Here is an 18,656-nt window from a genome sequence, read left to right as displayed (position 1 = left end):
GGTTATGAGGGAGGAGCAAGTGGGGGCTGTTGAGGGCAGAGGGAGGGTGTCAGGAACGGGGTGCGAAGGAGTAGGAAAGTGTGATGGAAGAGGATGGTGGTGTGGGGTAAGAGGATGGGAGTGTGAGGAGGAGGGGGTGTGAGGGTGGCAGAGGAGGTGTGAGGGAGGTGGGGCTGTGAAGGAGGAAGGGGGTGAGTGAGGGTGACAGAGGAGGGTGTGTGTTTGAGGAGGTGGGGGTGTGAAGGAGAAGATCAGGGGGGAGGGTATAAGGTTGGAGTTGCAGGCTATGAGGGAGGAGGAGAAAGGTGGTGCGGGATGAGGAGGATGAGGGTGTGGTCCTCCATAGGCGACCACATGAGGTGAAGGAACCTAAGGTGAAGGAATGCTTTGGGTGCAGTGACTGCAATATAGAATTTATCCTGCAGTTTGAGAGGGAGGTGGGACAGTGAAGGAGGAAGGGGAGTGAGTGAGGAGGAGAAGGTGAGAGTGGCAGAGGAGGGGGGCTGTTGGAGGAGGTGGGGGGTGATGGAGAAAGTGAGGTGTGAAGGAGGAGGAGTAGACCAGAGAGGAGGACGGTATACGGTTGTAGGTGCAGGCCGTGAGAGAGGGAGGTGGATGGGGGTGTGAGGGACTCAAATATGAGTCCTCCATAGACGACCACATAAAATCAAACAAGTCCAACTCAATCTCCCCTTCCATGTTGTGGGAGGCTCTTACGGCAGCCCTTAGGGGGGAAATTATCTCTCACGGAGCATTTATGCTGAAGACAATGAAGTTCGAACAGCAGAGGCTGGTGGATTCCAATCTAAAGGTGGATCACCAGTACACGCTTGACAGGGCTTTAAACTAAATAGTGGGGGGGGAGGGTTCAGTTGTATGAAGAATTAGAAAATCAAAGTTAAACAGAAGGTCGAAGTACAGGTTAATGACGAAGACTTTAAATTAGTTAAATGGGCCGAGGACTCAGGAGAAGTTAATAAATTTTCTAGAACGCGTAATAGAAATCAAATGGAAATCGCTTATTGTCATGGGAGTTGAACCCACGCTGCTGGCCTTGTTATGCTTTACAAGCCAACTGTTTAGCCCACTGTGCTAAACCAGCCCTTTGAACAGAGAGTTATAGAAGGGGCAGTAACATAACTTCAGGCATAGAGTGGCGCAGTGGATAGCGGTGCTGCCTATGGCGTGAGGACCCGGGTTCAATCCCGGTCCCGGGTTACTGTGTGGACTTTGCTCATTCTCGCCATGTCTGTGGGTTTCACCCCACAACCCAAACAAATGCAGGTTAGATGGATTGGCCACGCAAAATTGCTCCTTCATTTGAAAAAATAATTGGGTGCTCTAAATTTAAAAAAAAATCTAACTTCATACAGAGCAAAAAAGGGGACAAATATGAGAAGGGGGGAGATGGTCAATGCAGGGCGGAGATTGTACCTAAATGCGAGCAGTATATGGAACATGATAAATTAGCTTTTTGTGCACATTGAAATTGGCCGGTACGATGTTGTGGGCATCATAGACGTGGCTGTAAGGAGTAATGAAAAGATGGGAAAATATGTCATTTGGACCATGCGAGTGAACCTGGGAAAACCTGAGATTTTGGATGAAGGGGAAGAGTCCTGTGGGGGGTTGACAGCAGCAGCTTGTTTGGGGTGCAGATGGCTTCACAGACATTAGAGAAGGCAGCTGGGGACAGCTCATCCTGTCTTTTCGGGTTGGGAGGTCGCGCTGACCCTCACGGCGGCCGTGACTCTTAAAAAAAAAACGCATTTGCCGGCGTCGAGCTGCAACAGGTGAAGGAGAAACAAGCATATTTTACAGCAAACCCGCTTTTATAAACCAGGGTGAGGAAAAAAGTGCGTGACAGGTTTCTATCAGTTTGGAGGCGGTGGTCCCACCTGGAGAGGTAAAGAAAGGAGTTGGAGGAATGAGGGGAAGAAAAGACTGAGGCTCGCTTTTGAAAACCAAACAGCCCAGAGAATCTATCAGAAGACCCAAAGTTAAAGAATAACGAATGTCAAGGAAGACCTGAAGGTCTTACAACTGGCCCAGAGCATACATAGAAAATATCTTTTATACCTTTCTTTAAAAGTAATTTTAATCTTTTAACTTGAAAATAAAGTTAAGTTAAATTGATAACCTGAAAGAGTGGTTAATAGAAAGTTTACTTTACTTAGAAAAGCCGGACCCGTGAGTAAAGCTAGTGAGTGGTAAGTAAACAAAATCTAGGAATATATGGGTTATACCGGGGACTAACTCGAAACACAAGTTTGACCCAAATAGCACCTACCTAAGTCTGCCTAGGAGTCAGGGACTCAAGGGAGTCCCTGTTCACCATTTAGAATATCTTGACCCTTTTCTGGTATAGGGGGAATTCTAATAATTTAACTTCAAATGGAATCAGGGCTGGGATTTAAATATCCAAGATTATGTGTCCTATCGAAAGAACGGACATGGTTAGAGGGGGTGTGGTTGCTTGTTAGTAAGGAATGCAATTAAATCAATAGCAAGAGGTGATATTGGATCAGAAGGCATAAAATCTGTGGGTAGAGTTGAGGAATCGCAAAAGAAAAAAGACCCTGATCGGAGTTATGTAGAGAGCCCCTAGCAGTAGTCAGAATGTGGGGCAGAAAATAAATCAGGAGATAGAAAAGGCCTATAAGAAAGGCAATATTAAAATAATCATGGGGGACTTCAATATGCAAGTAGACTGGGAAAATCAGGTTGGTAGTGGATCCCAAGAAAAGGAATTTGTGGAATGTCTTAAGACATTGTTTTTTGGAGCAGCTTGTGATAGAGCCCACTAGGGAACAGGCAATTCTGGATTTGATGAAATGCAATGAGGCAGACTTGATTAGGGAACTTAAGTTGAAGGAACCCTTTGGGGGCAGTGACTACAATATGATAGAATTTACCCTGCAGTTTGAGAGGGAGAATAACTACAAAGACATGAGTGAGGAGCTTACCAGAGTTGATTGGAAGCCTAGCAGGGAAGGCAGTGGAACAGCAATGGCAGGTGTTTTGGGGGCTATTCGGGAAGCACAACAGAAATTCATCCCAAGGAGGAGGAAACATACTAAGACATCCATGGCTGACGAGTCACGGACAGCATAAAAGAAAAGGCATTCAAGGAGGATTAGTGGAAAGCCAGAGGATTGGGAAGCCTTTAAAAGAGAGCAGAGGACAACTAAAAAAGCAAATAAGGGGGGAGAAGATGAAATATGAGTGTAAACTAGTTAACAATATAAAAGAAGATAGCAGGAGCTTTTTTTCAATATATAAAAGGTAGAGAGGCAAGAATAGACATTGGACCACTGGAAAATGAGGCTAGGGAAGTATTAATGGAAACAAAGAAATGGTAGAGGAACTGACTAGTTACTTTGCATCAGTTCTCATGGTGGAAGACACCAGTAGTATACCAGAACTTCAGGAGAATCGGGGCAGAGGTGCGTGTAGTGGCTATCACTAAGGAGAAGACTGGGGAAACTGAAAGATCTGAAGGTGGACCGGATGGACTATACCCCAGGGGTCTAAAGGAGATAGCTGAAGAGATTGTGGAGGCATTGGTGGTGATCTTTCAGGAATCACTGGAGGCAGGAAGGGTACCAGAGGACTGGTCTCCTCTCAGGATTTGGGAACTGTTTCAACAGCACTTTAAACTCCTTTTCCAGTCTTCGCTAGCCCCTATTTGTAACAATTCACCTTTTTCCACTTTCTGATTTGGACACAACATTTAAATCTTGGAAAGTGAAGGGTCTGGAGCATTTTGGTTGAGAGATTTGCCAGTTTTAGGGAGTTGGCTGACAAATTTCAGCTACCCAACTCCAGCCTTTTTCGTTATTTTCAAGTTCGCATACGACTTTTCCTTTTCATTTGGCATCACCGTCTTGCTGAAGAGCATTCTTTCCTTGGCTCAGCCGAGTGAGGGGTCTTTTTCGGCCCTATATGACCATATTCTCTCGTCGGATCCGGTGAGGACGAAATGGGAAAGTGAATTGGGCCCTATACATACTAGTGAGGTTTGAAGGGAGGCCCTTCACATGGTCAATTCCGCGTCTTCATGTGCCTGCTTGAGCCTCATTCAGTTTAAGGTATTACACAGGGTGCACTTGACTAGGGCAAGGATGAGTGGGTTTTTCCCAAATGTTGAGGATAGGTGTGATCACTGTTCTCTTGGTCCGGCTAGCCACACGCATATGTTCTGGTCCCGTGCCAAACACGTAGGCTTCTGGGCTTCCTTCTTTAGCACCATGTCGGAGATACTTCATTTGGATTTAGAACCATGTCTGTTGGTAGCCATATTTGGGGTGTCAGATTCGTCGATGATTCAGTCTGGGGTAAAGGCAGATGTTGTCGCCTTTGCCTCACAGATAGCCCACCATAGGCGAATATTGCCTAGTTGGAGGTCTCACATTCCGCCAAGTCCCTCTGATTGGTGACTTAAAACCTTTCCTACACTTGGAGAAAATCAAATTCACTATCAGTGGAGAGGTTCTACCTATGTTTTTTTTAAACTTTCATATTTGCTTGTGATTTTTCTTTTGCATTCTTATGTTCTTGTTTGTGTTGATTATTAGTTAACACTTTAATAAACATACTTTTAACAAAAAGAGAGAGCCCCTGGGGAGGACGGATGCTGCAGGTAGAGAAATGTGGCAAGAGGAAGAGGGGTGCAAACGGGTTTATTTTGTGCTATCATCACACATACCATGTGACGGCTGATGTGATTTCTAAGTTTTCCAAGATGTTGCAGCCCAGCCAAAAGCTCGTTTATCTTTGGTGGGACCGGACAGGGCAGCAAGGTGGAAGAGTTTCTGAAGTGTGTGCTGGAGAATTTTCTGGAGCATTATGTTTCAAGCCCAATGTACAGGATGGGGAAATGCCGGCATTGGACTAGGGTGGGCACAGTAAGAAGTCTTACAACACCAGGTTAAAGTCCAACTGGTTTAGAACAAAGAACAAAGAAAATTACAGCCCAGGAACAGGCCCTTCGGCCCTCCCAGCCTGCGCCGATCCAGATCCTTTATCTAAACCTGTCTTCTATTTGCCAAGAATCTACTCCCCCCTGTTCCCCGCCCGTTCCTATATCTGTCTAGATGCATCTTAAATGATGCTATCGTGCCCGCCTCTGGCAAAGCGTTCCAGGCACCCACCACCCTCTGCGTAAAAAACTTTCCACGCACATCTCCCTTCAACCTTCCCCCTCTCACCTTGAAATCGTGACCCCTTGTAATTGACACCCCCACTCTTGGAAAAAGCTTGTTGCTATCCACCCTGTTCATACCTCATAATTTTGTAGACCTCAATCAGGTCCCCCCCTCAACCTCCGTCTTTCCAACGAAAAAATCCTAAATCTACTCAACCTTTCTTCATAGCTAGCACCCTCCAGACCAGGCAACATCCTGGCGAACCTCCTCTGCACCCTCCCTAAAGCATCCACATCCTTCTGGTAATGTGGCGACCAGAACTGCACGGAGTATTCCAAATGTGGCCTAACCAAAGTCCTATACAGCTGTAACGTGACCTGCCGACTCTTGTACTCACTTCCCCGTCCGATGAAGGCAAACCTGCTGTATGCCTTCTTGACCACTCTAACGACCTGCGTTGCCACCTTCAGGGTACAATGGACCTGAACTCCCAGATCTCTCTGTACATCAATTTTACCCAGGCAGCACGGTAGCATTGTGGATAACACAATTGCTTCACAGCTCCAGGGTCCCAGGTTCGATTCCGGCTTGGGTCACTGTCTGCGGAGTCTGCACATCCTCCCCGTGTGTGCGTGGATTTCCTCCGGGTGCTCCAGTTTCCTCCCACAGTCCAAAGATGTGCAGGTTAGGTGAATTGGCCATGATAAATTGCCCTTAGTGTCCAAAATTGCCCTTTGTGTTGGGTGGGGTTACTGGGTTATGGGGATAAGGTGGAGGTGTTGACCTTTGGGTAGGGTGCTCTTTCCAAGAGCCGGTGCAGACTCGATGGGCCGAATGGCCTCCTGCACTGTAAATTCTATGAAATTCTATGACTCTTCCATTGACCGTATAGTCCGCTCTTGAATTAGATCTTCCAAAATGCATCACCTCGCATTTGCCTGGACTGAACTCCATCTGCCATTTCTCTGCCCAACTCTCCAATCTATCTATATTTTGCTGTATTCTCTGACAGTCCTCCTCGCTATCTGCAACTCCACCAATCTTAGTATTGTCATGATATTCAGGTAAACATCATGGTGCAAACATACATACATACTGATGGACAGATCAATGGACCAATCAATACACACACAACATCACAGGCAAGAGCATACACACTATAAAACGGGGAACACGACACTTCCCGTTCATTCCAGCAGGAGACAGCTCAGGGCACAGAGCTCACAGCAAGCCACTCAGACATCCACCATGTGCTGAGTGCCACTCCAAGATAGTGTTAGGGATAGGTCCACAGATTCAAGGGTAATGAGTGAACCACAGTAACCAGTTTACCATTGTAAATATTGTTAGTAATAAAACTGAGTGTACCATCCGCAACCGTGTTGGTTCGTCTGTGTAGCAACACGACACACCATAGTACCAGGATTGGAACCCGTTAACTGAGACCTACCTACGAATCCTCAGGAATCCGCCATCCTGAGCCATGAACACCGTCAGCACGCCGCAGCCGTTACAAATCGCTGGAAACCTCGGCGTCAATTGGAAGCTGTTCAAACAGCGCTTCCAGTTCTTCCTGGAAGCCACCGAAAGGGAGAGCACTTCGGACACCAGAAAAATTGCCCTCCTCTCCACGGCAGGGCAACACGCCATCCATGTCTACAACTCCCTGGTGTTCGTGGAAGGTGAGGACAAGACCAAGTACAAGACGGTCCTTCTCAAACTTGAGCAACACTTCAGCGTCGAGGTAAATGAGAGTTTCGAGAGTCTTCCAGCAGCGCCTGCAGGGTAAGGATGAGCCCTTTCAATCTTTCCTTACACACCTCCGTATCCTCGCGCAGTCCTGCGGTTACGACACCACCTCCGATTCAATGATTCGGGACCAGATTGCTTTTGGGGTCACCTCGGGCGCCCTACGCCAGCAGCTCCTCAAAATTAAAGGCCTCACCCTAGCCTCCGCAATCGAAGTCTGTGTCCTTCATGAAAACGCGACCAGCTGCTACTCCCAATTTCAAGCAGCTGAATAGGCGCGGCAGGGGTGCTACGTGCCCGAATCGGCACGGCAGGCGTCCTACGAGGCCAAACGGGTCCAGGCGATCGAGTTCCTCCCGGCCCGCGGCCCGGACGAGGGCGGCCATTTCGCGCGCTTTCCGCGGCCTCCTGCGTTTGTGCGTGCCAGAAAAGACATTGACGCAGAGGGACGTGGTGCGCAGGCGCGCTCGACGCAAGACCGAACTGCGCATGTGCGGTGGCGCAACGAATGCCATGACGTCACGACGTGCGGTAACTGCAGAGCCGCACATTTAAAGCGGCAATGTCCGGCAAAAAAACGAAAATGCCTCCGCTGTGGCAAGATGGACCACTACGCTGCCTGCTGTCGAGCAGCTCAACCTGCCAATGCTCCCCAATTCCGACAACCTCGCAGGGACGTGCGGCCCATTCAGCCTCTGTACTACGAGTCGTGCCCAGACGATATCCAAACCAGTGACACAGACGACCGGGACGCCTTCCGTGTTGCGGTCATTGATAGGAACCGGATGGCTCCAGGCAGGACCCACCAGCCGATGCCAGTGAACAGCGTCGTTCCGGGTGATGAATGGTGTGCCACCCTAACGGTCAACCGATCACCGATAACATTCCGTCTGGACACTGGTGCCTCCGCCAACCTAATAGCATGGTCAGCCTTCTACGCCTTGAAGGTCAGACCACCAATTCGGCCATCCCGTTGCAAGATGGTCGACTACAATGGAAACGTTATCCCGGCCATGGGATCCTGCCAGCTCCAGGTGACACACAACACATACACGGCCACACTGTCCTTCGAAATAATCGGATCATCAAAGGACAGGCATGCAAGGTTCTCCACCTCTTGCAGCGGGTCCACGCGCTGTCTCCAGAAGGCACATCAGACTTCCCGGATGCAGAATTCAGGGCACAGCTTCAATCGCTCCTCGCCCACAACCAGGAGGCATTCCAGGGCATGGGCACACTGCCCTATACCTACAGAATATGACTCAAACCGGACACCACCCCGGTCATTCACGCACCTCGCAGGGTCCCAACGCCACTCAAAGACCGCCTCAAGCAGCAGCTGCAGGATCTCCAGGATCAAGGGGTGCTATCCCGGGTCACGGAGCCCACGCCATGGGTCAGCTCCATGGTGTGTGTCAAGAAGCTCTCTGGCGAACTCCGGATATGCATTGACCCGAAAGACCTGAACAACAACATAATGAGGGAACACTACCCCATACCCAAACGGGAAGAGATCACGAGCGAAATGGCCCGGGCTAAAATCTTTACAAAGCTGGATGCCTCAAAGGGATTTTGGCAGATCCAACTGGACCATACCAGCAGGAAGCTGTGCACCTTCAACACTCCTTTCGGCAGGTTCTGCTATAACAGAATGCCGTTTGGCATCATCTCGGCATCCAAGGTCTTTCACAGGATCATGGAACAGATGATGGAGGGCATCAAAGGGGTGCGCGCCTACATTGACAATGTCATCATCTGGTCCACCACACCACAGGAGCACATCAGTCGTCTCCAGCGCGTCTTTGCGCGGTACGGGAAAACGGCCTGCGCCTCAACCGAGCCAAGTGTTCTTTCAGCCAAACCGAGCTGAAGTTTCTGGGGGACCACATATCCCGGTCAGGGGTCCGTCCGGATGCAGACAAGGTGAGCGCCATTACAGCCATGCCGCAGCCGGCAGACAAGAAAGCAGTGCTACGCTTCCTGGGCATTGTCAACTTCCTGGGGAAGTTCATTCCCAACCTTGCCTCCCACACGACGGCTCTTCGCCACCTAGTCAAGAAGTCCACGGAGTTCCAGTGGCTGCCCGCACACCAGAAGGAATGGGAGGAGCTCATAATTAAGCTCACCACAGCCCTGGTATTGGCGCTTTTCGACACATCTCGTGACACTAAAATTTTGACTGATGCCAGTCAGTCCGGCATTGGGGCGGTACTCCTACAGCGGGATGACACGGCGTCATGAGCCCCGGTCGCCTATGCCGCGCGGGCCATGGCCCCCACAGAACAACGCTACGCGCAGATCGAAAAGGAGTGCCTGGGTTTGCTAACTGGAATAGATAAGTTCCATGACTACGTGTATGGTCTCCCCCAGTTTACTGCTGAGACTGATCATCGCCCCCTGGTCAGCATCATACATAAGGACCTGAACAAGATGACCCCTCGCCTCCAGCGCATCCTACTCAAACTCAGGAGGTACGACTTCCAACTGATCTACACCCCGGGAAAGGACCTTATCATTGCGGATGCCCTATCTAGAGCAGTGAGCACACCGCCCGACTCGGAGGGGTTCGTCTGTCAGGTCAAAGCGCAGGTGGCCTTCACATCGGCAAATCTGCCAGCCGATGACTCCAGTCTGGCCCGGATTCGCCGGGCGACTGCGGCTGACCCCCTTCTACGTGTGATGCGCCACATGACGGGAGGGTGGCTCAAAGGACAGTGTCCGCAGTTCTACAATGTCCAGGACGACTTGGCCGTCATTGATGGTGTCCTAAAGCTGGACCGGATTGTGATTCCACACAGCATGCACAAGCTGGTCCTCGACCAACTACACGAAGGCCATCTGGGGGTCGAGAAGTGCAGACGGAGGGCCCGAGACGCGGTATACTGGCCGGACATCAGTGGTGACATTGCCAATATGGTGCTCAACTGCCCCACCTGCCAAAGGTTTCAGCCGGCGCAACCTCCTGAGATGCTTCAGCCCCATGAGCTGGTGACGTCTCCCTGGGCGAAGGTGGGTGTGGACCTTTTTCACGCGCTCGGCAGGGACTATGTAATCGTCATAGATTACTTTTGAAACTATGCAGAGGTCATACGCCTGCACGATTTGACATCGTCCGCTGTCATAAGGGCCTGCAAAGACACCTTCGCATGCCACGGCATTCCGATTTTTGTCATGTTGGACAATGGGCCCTGTTTTGCCAGCCAGGAATGGTCTTCCTTTGCTGCTTTGTATGGCTTCACACACGTGACGTCCAGCCCTCTGCATCCCCAGTCCAATTGAAAGGCGGAGAAGGGCGTTCACATCGTCAAGCAGCTCCTCTGTAAGGCTGCTGCTGCCGGATCGGATTTCTGCTTAGCCCTGCTAGCCTATCGCTCGGCCCCACTAGCCACTGGCCTCTCACCAGCCCAGCTGTTGATGGGTCGTGCCCTCAGGACCACTGTGCCATCCATTCTGGTCACCACAACCAACCATGCTCCAGTACTGCACAGGATGCGACAGCAGCGCGTTTGCCAGAAGGTGGCACATGACACACGGGCAACTGATCTTCCCGCCCTGGCGCCTGGGGACGACGTCCGCATCCACCTACCAGAAGGTGGCTGGTCAGCACCTGCCGAAGTTCTCCGACGCGTAGCTCTCCGCTCGTTCCTGGTTCACATGCCTGATGGCTCCATTCGCAGGCGCAATCGCCGGGCTCTTCGCCTGCTTCCACGCTCGCTACGGGAACTTACACCGGTGCCACGCCCTCCTGTTGTCCCTGATGTCGACTTCGTGGAGCTTCCTGCCACCATGCCCATTCCGTCGTCGCCTGTGGCCAGGCCCATTCCTCAGCCGGTGAATCCTGACCCACCCTTGAGGCGGTCAACCCGAATTCGTCGCCCACCTACTAGGCTGGACTTATGAGCCTGTTTGAACATTGAACTCACTGATGTATCATACCACCGTGTTAATATGTTTCTCTTTTTCCTTGTCGTTACAGGAGTTCGTTTTGACGTTTAACATTTCCACGTGTTTTGTTTATGGTACAACCTCGTTGCTATGTCGCACCTGACATCGCCCCATGTATATAGTTTTGCCTCATGTACATGTTGTAGATATTACACACACACACATTCAGCTGCACTCAATACTCATCTCTATTTATAACCACATAGACACATGGTCTTGTAAAAAAGGGGGATGTCATGATATTCAGGTAAACATCATGGTGCAAACATACATACATACTGATGGACAGATCAACGGACCAATCAATACACACACAACACCACAGCCAATCACAGGCAAGAACATACACACTATAAAACGGGGAACACAACACTTCCCGTTCATTCCAGCAGGAGACAGCTCAGGGCACAGAGCTCACAGCAAGCCACTCAGACATCCACCATGTGCTGAATGTCTCTCCAAGATAGTGTTAGGGATAGGTCCACAGATTCAAGGGTAATGAACGAACCACAGTAACCAGTTTACCATTGTAAATATTGTTAGTAATAAAACTGAGTTGTACCATCAGCAAACGTGTTGGTTCGTCTGTGTAGCAGAGCGCCCAACACGACAAGTATCACCTGCAAACGTGCTAATCAGACCACCCATACCTTCGTCCAGATCATTTGTGTATATCACAAACAACAGAAAGAGCTCCCAGTGGTCCAGATAACGGAAACCCTCCCTCCTATACCAGCTGTTTAGCCACGTATTTAGCTGCTCTATCTTCCTATTTCTAGCCTCACTGGTACGTGGCACAGGGAGTAATCCTAAGATTACAACCCCAGAAGTCCTGTCTTTTAACTTTCTACCTAGCTCCCTGAACTGCTGCAGGACCTCATGCCCCTTCCTGCCTATGTCGTTAGTACCAATATGTACAACGACCTCTGCCTGTTTGTCCTCCCCCTTCAGGATGCCTGCTACCCGTTCGGAGACATCCTGGACCCTGGCACCAGGGAGGCAACATACCATCCTGGAGTCTCTTTCACGTCCACAGAAGCGCCGATCTGTGCCCCTGACTATAGAGTCCCCTATGACTATTGCTCTTCTGTGCTTTGACCCTGCTGAACATCAGAGCCAGCCGTGGTGCCACGACTCTGGCTGCTGCTGTTTTCCCCTGATAGGCTATCCCCGCCGACAGTATCCAAAGGGGTATACCTGTTTGAGAGGGGGACAGCCACAGGGTAGTCCTGCACTGACTGCCTGCCCCTTCTGGTGGTCACCCATTTCTCTGCCTGCACCTTGGGTGTGACCACATTTATATAACTGCCATCTATGACGCTTTCTGCCACCTGCATGCTCCTAAGTGCATCCAACTGCTGTTCCAACCGAACCATGCGGTCTGTGAGGAGCTCTAATTGGGTGCACTTTCTGCAGATGAAGCCATCTGGGATGCTGGAAGCCTCCCAGACCTGCCACATCTCAGTCAGAGCACTGCACCCCTATAATTGACATTGCTTCAATTAATTAGTAAATTAAATTTAAAAAAATGTTTTTTAAAAAGTTACTGTTAACTATATGTTTCCTAGCACTAGATTTCTACTATAAATGGCTGAAATGTGGACTTAGTGAGTGTTAGATCTGCCATGGTCTTATTGAATGGCAGAGCAGGCTTGAATGGCTGAATAGCCTAATCCTGTTCTTATTCGTTATGGTCTTATCAGTTTTGCCTGCCCACCCTCAATTTCCCAACCCCCGCCTCCAATTGGTTGGCTGACACCTCGCACCCTCCCCACATTCAATCTTTGTGTGTGTTTCTTAGAATCTCTTGGCACATACCAGCAAACCCCTTCATGTCCAGATGTGGTGCCCACACATGCCACCTGCTATAGACCCCCCTGATCCATCAGGTGTGCGGATCACAATTCCTTACTTTAGCCCCGCAGGAGGAGGTAGCCCATAAACACTGGGAAGGGCCAAAACATCCCAGAGATTCAGGTCCTCACACGCTATGAGGAACAGGGTCTGGAAATCGCAGGGTTCCCGAGGAGAGAGCAGTCATCGACAGAGAGGTTGGCCTGCACTACAGAGGTGAGGATCCATTGCCACTTCACCCGCATGACCTGTCTCAAGTGAATTGCTCATGTCAGACAAAATTATCCTTCCCTCTCACTGACCACTTGCCCATTGCCTTGCAGGATCACCATCTGCTGAGGCCGAGCCATCTTAAGTCATACCTCCCCTCTGCCACCCAAGAAAACACCTTGGGGTATCCGGCGAGGTGTAACAGTTGCTGATGCACATCAGGTGGCGGCAGGAACATTCAAGCGAGACAGGAATTGGAGATCTTCTGGATCCCAGGACACAGCTGGGTCCCAACCACATGCCGAGCCCCTGGACAAGTTCCTCCCTGAGCTGATGCACATGATAGGGCATAGCCGTGAAATTCAGGAGTGGGGGTTGGCAACATTCCAGCGACTGCAAGGCTGATTAGAGAAGTCTCAAAGGTTGCAGTCGCAGGAGATGGTACCGATAATGCGCAGCACTGCGGCCAACACTGCTATGGTGGCAATCGCAGTGGAAAGCCTGGAGTTGTGGTGTCCAAGGCATGGCTCAGTCCATGATGTTCATGACTGAGGGCCTTGACATCATGTCCCAGTCGCTGAGGGATGTGTCCCAGAGGCAGGTGGGCAATGCCGAGGCACTGCAGAGAATGGTGCAAACAATGCGGAACCTCCAGGACTGGCACCGCCAGATGACTCAAAGGCCTGTGGAGCTCATTCCAGTTGCACCTCTGTCCCATGGAGTCCCCCAGGGCCCAACAGGCACCATCAGGGAGAGAAAGCTTTTGAGGCCACTTGGGTGCTGCCACCGAGGAGACTATAGCGGTCTCCATTTCTTCCAAATCCCATCCCTTCCTGACATCAGCGCCTGTCAAGGTCAGCGAGCAGAACAAGGTGGCGACACCAGTAAGACCGCCCGGCCCCAGGCCCTCCAGAGGATGTTCGCCAAGGACCACAGGGCACGGAAAACAGCAGGCTGCCTCCACCTCTGATATGCATCCTGGGGGCTCCTGCTTCTCTGGGGCAGGCTGCGCTGCTTCAGGGTCTTCCTTAAGCATGCCCGTACAGCTTCAGTGCCAGGATGAAGGCAGCCATTCCTGTTTGGATTGCGATACCCACTGTTGCAGGGGGGTGAAAGGCAGATACGTTAGCATGGTGCGTTCCCCCGTGCCCAACTAGTCTACACGGTGGCCCTGATTGCATTGCAGACCCTGTCCCCACACTCACGCCCGGCCTTTCCCTCTGGCCTCCTGCCCTCCGCACCTATGGCCCCATCGGTGCGCAGCACCGTGGGGATCTGGCCTTGGGCACCCGTCCCTGCTGCCATTTGCTGCGCCATCCATGCCAGCTGTACGGTCCGCAGCCCCCGTCCAGCGATCTGTGGACGTTGCCCTTGGGTGGGCCGAGTGCTGCCCTGTCGGCGGGTGGTGGCTGGTTGGGGGGGCGGGGTAGTTGCTGTGGTTGGGGATGGAGTGTGGGGCAGGGTTGGTGGGGTGGAGGGCTTGGTGGGGGTACCCATATGGCTGGTGTCACCCTGCACAACCACAGACCTTGGTGGAGTGGTCAGTGGGGTGCGCAGCAAGGTGTCTGCCTTGTGGGCTGCAGCAATGGTGGTCCATGCCTGGACGCCTCAGTCCCGTGGGGGCGGAGTCACCCACGGCCCATCCCCCGGTCACCTCTTGCTGCCCCCACGCACCCAGCCGTGCCAGTGGCAGGTCCGACAGCCCACGGTCGAGCCTCTGCATATCCTGCCTCCTCTCTCTCCCTCATCAGCCACGGCACCTGTTTGCCGATTTTTAACACCACAAGTGAAACACGGTGTTAGTTATTCTTCCCAGTGGAGGCGGAGCAAAACCAAGACCCCAGAGGAATTCTGTTGGACACCCGGCGCCGGCCATGATTTTGGCCTTGCGACCGATTCTTCCCTCAATCGCCTTTCCCGATTCCGGCAACGGCCGACGGAGAATCCCGCCCGAATTACTTCAGCTATAAAGGACAAAATTCCATTTGCTTTCCTTGTGACCTGCTGTACCTTCATGCTAGTTTTCTGCGATTCATGCGCAAGGCCACCTAGATTCCTCTGTACTGAAGCACTCTGAAGTTTCTTTCCATTTTTCCGACCAAATTGGATAACCTTATCCATGTTAAACTCCACCTGCCACATTTTGGCCCACTCACCTAACCTATCTATATCCATTTGTAAATTTCTTATTTTTTCATTGCAACTTACTATCCCACCTATTTTAGTATCATTTGAAAATTTGGCTATATCCCTACATCCCTGTCATTTTATCCCTACATCCATGCCATTAATATATATTGTAAAATGTTAGGGCACAAGGACCGATCATAAGAACATAAGAACTAGGAGCAGGAGTAGGCCACCTGGCCCCTCAAGCCTGCTCCGCCATTCAATGAGATCATGGCTGATCTTTTGTGGACTCAGCTCCACTTTCCGGCCCGAACACCATAACCCTTAATCCCTTTATTCTTCAAAAAACTATCTATCTTTATCTTAAAAACATTTAATGAAGGAGCCTCTACTGCTTCACTGTGGCACCCCATTAATTACAACTTACCAACCAGGAAAAAGCCCATTTATTCCGACTTTCTGCCTTCTGGCAGTTCGCCATCCTTGAATTCAATCTAATAAATTACCCCATATCCCATATGATCTTACCTTGTGCGGCCCTTTATCAAATGCCTTCTGGAAGTCCAGCTGTACTACATCTACCGGATTCCCCTAATCCACTTGGCTTGTTACATCTTCGAAGAACTCGAGCAAACTACTCAAAACACGATTTATGTTCAAAAAAACATGCTGACTGATGGGATTGCATTATGACTTTCTAAATATTCTGTTATTTCCTTAAAAATGGATTCTAACCATTTCCCAACGACACGATAAACTAACTGGACTATAGTTTCCTACTTTCTGCCTCCCTCCCTTTTTGAATAAAGGTGTTACATCAGCATTTTTCCAATCCACTGGAAACTTTCCTGCATCCATGGAATTTTGGAACATTATAACCAATGGATCGACTCTCTCTCTGCTGCTCCTTCCTTTACGACCTTATTAATTTTACATGAATTCAAATCTATTTCTCCCATACCAACCTTTGAACTATGTATTTACTTCTTTACCTCTTCACCCTGTGCCAATTAGCTCGTGGCTCAGGTAGCAATCCGGTGATTATTACATTTTTGGTTCTGCTTTTTAATTTAGCCCCTAGCAGCTCATAGTCCCTCAGCCGAACCTCTATCCTTGTTCTACCTATGTTGTTGGTACCTAACATAAACCACGGCAGCTGGATCTTTCCCCTCCCACTTCAAGTTCCTCTGCAGGCCAGATGAGATATCCCAAACCATGGCACCAGGGAAGCAATACAATCTTCGCGACTCTTGATCCTGGTCACGGAGAGCAGTGTCTATGCCCTATTTATACTATCCTCAATTACGACTACATTTCTCTTCTCTCCCCCCACTTGAATAACTTTGTGGTATAGCTCTTTGTACCACAAATCTGTGGTCAGTTTGCTCATCCGACCACAGTCCCTGCTCGTGTCCATACAGGGGGCAAGAAACTCAAACCTTTTGGACAAGTGCTGAGGCTCCTGCAACCCTACCTCTTGGATCTTGTTACTTGCCGCACTCATCGTCACATACTCCTGTCCCTGACTACTGGCCAAATTCACGGTAGTTAATCTAGGGGGTGTGACTACCTCCTGAAACACAGCATCCAGGTAACTCCCCTTCCCTGATGTGTCACAGCATCCAAAGCTCAGACTCCAGCTCATCAACTCTGAGCCAAAGTAACTCGAGCAGCACTTGATACAGATGTGTTCACTGGGAACCACAATGGGTCTTCCCACTCCCACGTTATGCAAGTACAACATATCGCCTGGCCCTGCATCTCTATTTTGCTTTGTTTTTAAAACATTTACAACTGGGTTCTCGTTTTTTTTATCTGCAAAAAATATTTCTCCTTTTTATCTTTAATCTGAAAGCAATTTAAAATAGGTCATTCAAATTAGCAACTACCTACCAGAATTGCAACACCGTGGGCTGGTGTGCAGTCCAATCCAACCCCATTTCACCCGGAGTCACAACACAATTGAAATTAACTATTAATTCTTAGAAAATACCTGAAGTCTTTGGCTGCCCAATAACTACAGCCGCTAGGTTTGTAAATTTAAACACAATTCATTTTTATTAATAACAATAACTACAATTAAATGGCAGCAACTACAACTGGTTAACTATTATCTAATTCCTCACGCCCCCTTTCTTTAAGTAGCCCCACCCTCTACACACACACAAGACAAACAGAGAGGGGAAAGAGGAGTGTAAAGGAAAATAACTCGAAGGAGAAAAGTCTCTGTTTTAGATGGATATCTTCTAGTACACCTTTCTTCAGTCTAGGCCTTCAGTTGGATGAGGTCTTTGCTTTCAATCTGTAATGATTTTCTCTCAGATTCATCAGGATCTCAAAAGTTCTCTGCAGATTCAGAAATAGCAAGCAGGAAACCTTTTTTGGAAAAAGATGGCAACTCACAGCTTCTCCCAGCCTCCAGGACTTTTCTGTCTCTCTGGATTCTTGATTTACAGAAGGCGACTGACATCGCTTTGTCCCGGGAAGGCCTGGAGCGCAGGCTTACTCCTTAAATTTACTAATTGTCCCAGCACCCACCGCACTCTGGGGTAGCAAATTCCACAGCTTCACAACCCTTTGGGAGAAGTGGTTTTTCCTCAACTCTGTTGTAAATCTGCTACCTATTATCTGAAGACTATCACCTCTTTTTCTAGAATGACCCACAAGAGGAAGCATCCGCTCCACATCTACTTTATCCATAACTTTTATCATCTTGTATACCTCAATTTGATCTCCCTTCATACTTCTGAACTCTAGAGAATAATGGCCTAAACTGTTCAATCTCTCTTCAAACAACAAACCCCATGGGCAGGATTCTCCGTTGGCTGACGGCGAAATCGCGAAACGTGATTGGGCGGATAATAGGTTCCGACACTAACATCACGGCGGGTGCCGATTTGACGCCAAATCGCAATTGTCTTGTCACCTCAACAGCAGCGTCAATGCGGTCTGGAATGCACATACAGTAAACACTGTTTGCATGTCATTAGCGGGCCCGACCCAGTATTCTCCAGGGCCTCCGCGATGCTCCGCCTTCGATGGGCCGAGTTTCCCGACGGCGCGGTTCAATTAACACTTTTAAAAATCGTGAAACCAACGTCTTGGCTGCTGAGGGAGAGAGAGGGGGTATGCCGTCATAGTTTGCTCACAGTCGTGCTGCTGGCTGGGGGCTTCTGCAAGGGCTTGGGGGAGGCCAGGAGGTGGGCTCTGGGGTCGGAACACCATTGCCGCATCCGGCAAGGCAGCCATGCAGCTGCGCACTCCACTGACTGCCCACTGTGAACTCAGGGCCACAGGTCATATTGGTCCCCCCCCCAGGTGCCCTCTGGCCCCTGCCGACCCGTCAGCTGTATGGGCGCGCTCCAACACAGCCAGTGCCATCTTGTTGGTTGCCATGATGTGGAAATGCCAGCGTTGGACTGGGATGGGCACAGTAAGAAATCTTAGAACATCAGGTTGAAGTCCAACAGGTTTCTTTGGAATCACTAGCTTTTGGAGCGTAGCTCCTTCATCAGGTGAGTGAAGAGGTAGGTTACACAAACACAGCATATAAAGATAAAGCCAATGACGCAAGATAATACTTTGAATGTGAGTCTTTTCAGGTAATTAAGTCTTTACAGG

The 18,656-nt window shown here is 49.9% G+C and overlaps 1 long non-coding RNA gene across 1 annotated transcript in view; it reads left to right on the top strand.

Moving 5' to 3' along the window:
• Positions 1-666: 666 nt before the first annotated feature.
• The window catches only part of LOC140387717 (uncharacterized), a 115,377-nt gene continuing 97,387 nt past the window's right edge, over positions 667-18,656 (top strand). The window contains exon 1 of the long non-coding RNA XR_011933972.1: positions 667-2,210. This is a non-coding gene — a long non-coding RNA (uncharacterized lncRNA). The remainder of the gene's footprint in view (positions 2,211-18,656) is intronic.

This window comes from Scyliorhinus torazame, chromosome 13, assembly GCF_047496885.1.
Source record: "Scyliorhinus torazame isolate Kashiwa2021f chromosome 13, sScyTor2.1, whole genome shotgun sequence".
NCBI lineage: Eukaryota > Metazoa > Chordata > Chondrichthyes > Carcharhiniformes > Scyliorhinidae > Scyliorhinus > Scyliorhinus torazame.
The sequence above is the reverse complement of the archived record's forward strand: the minus strand, read 5'-3'. Positions and strand labels throughout refer to the sequence as shown.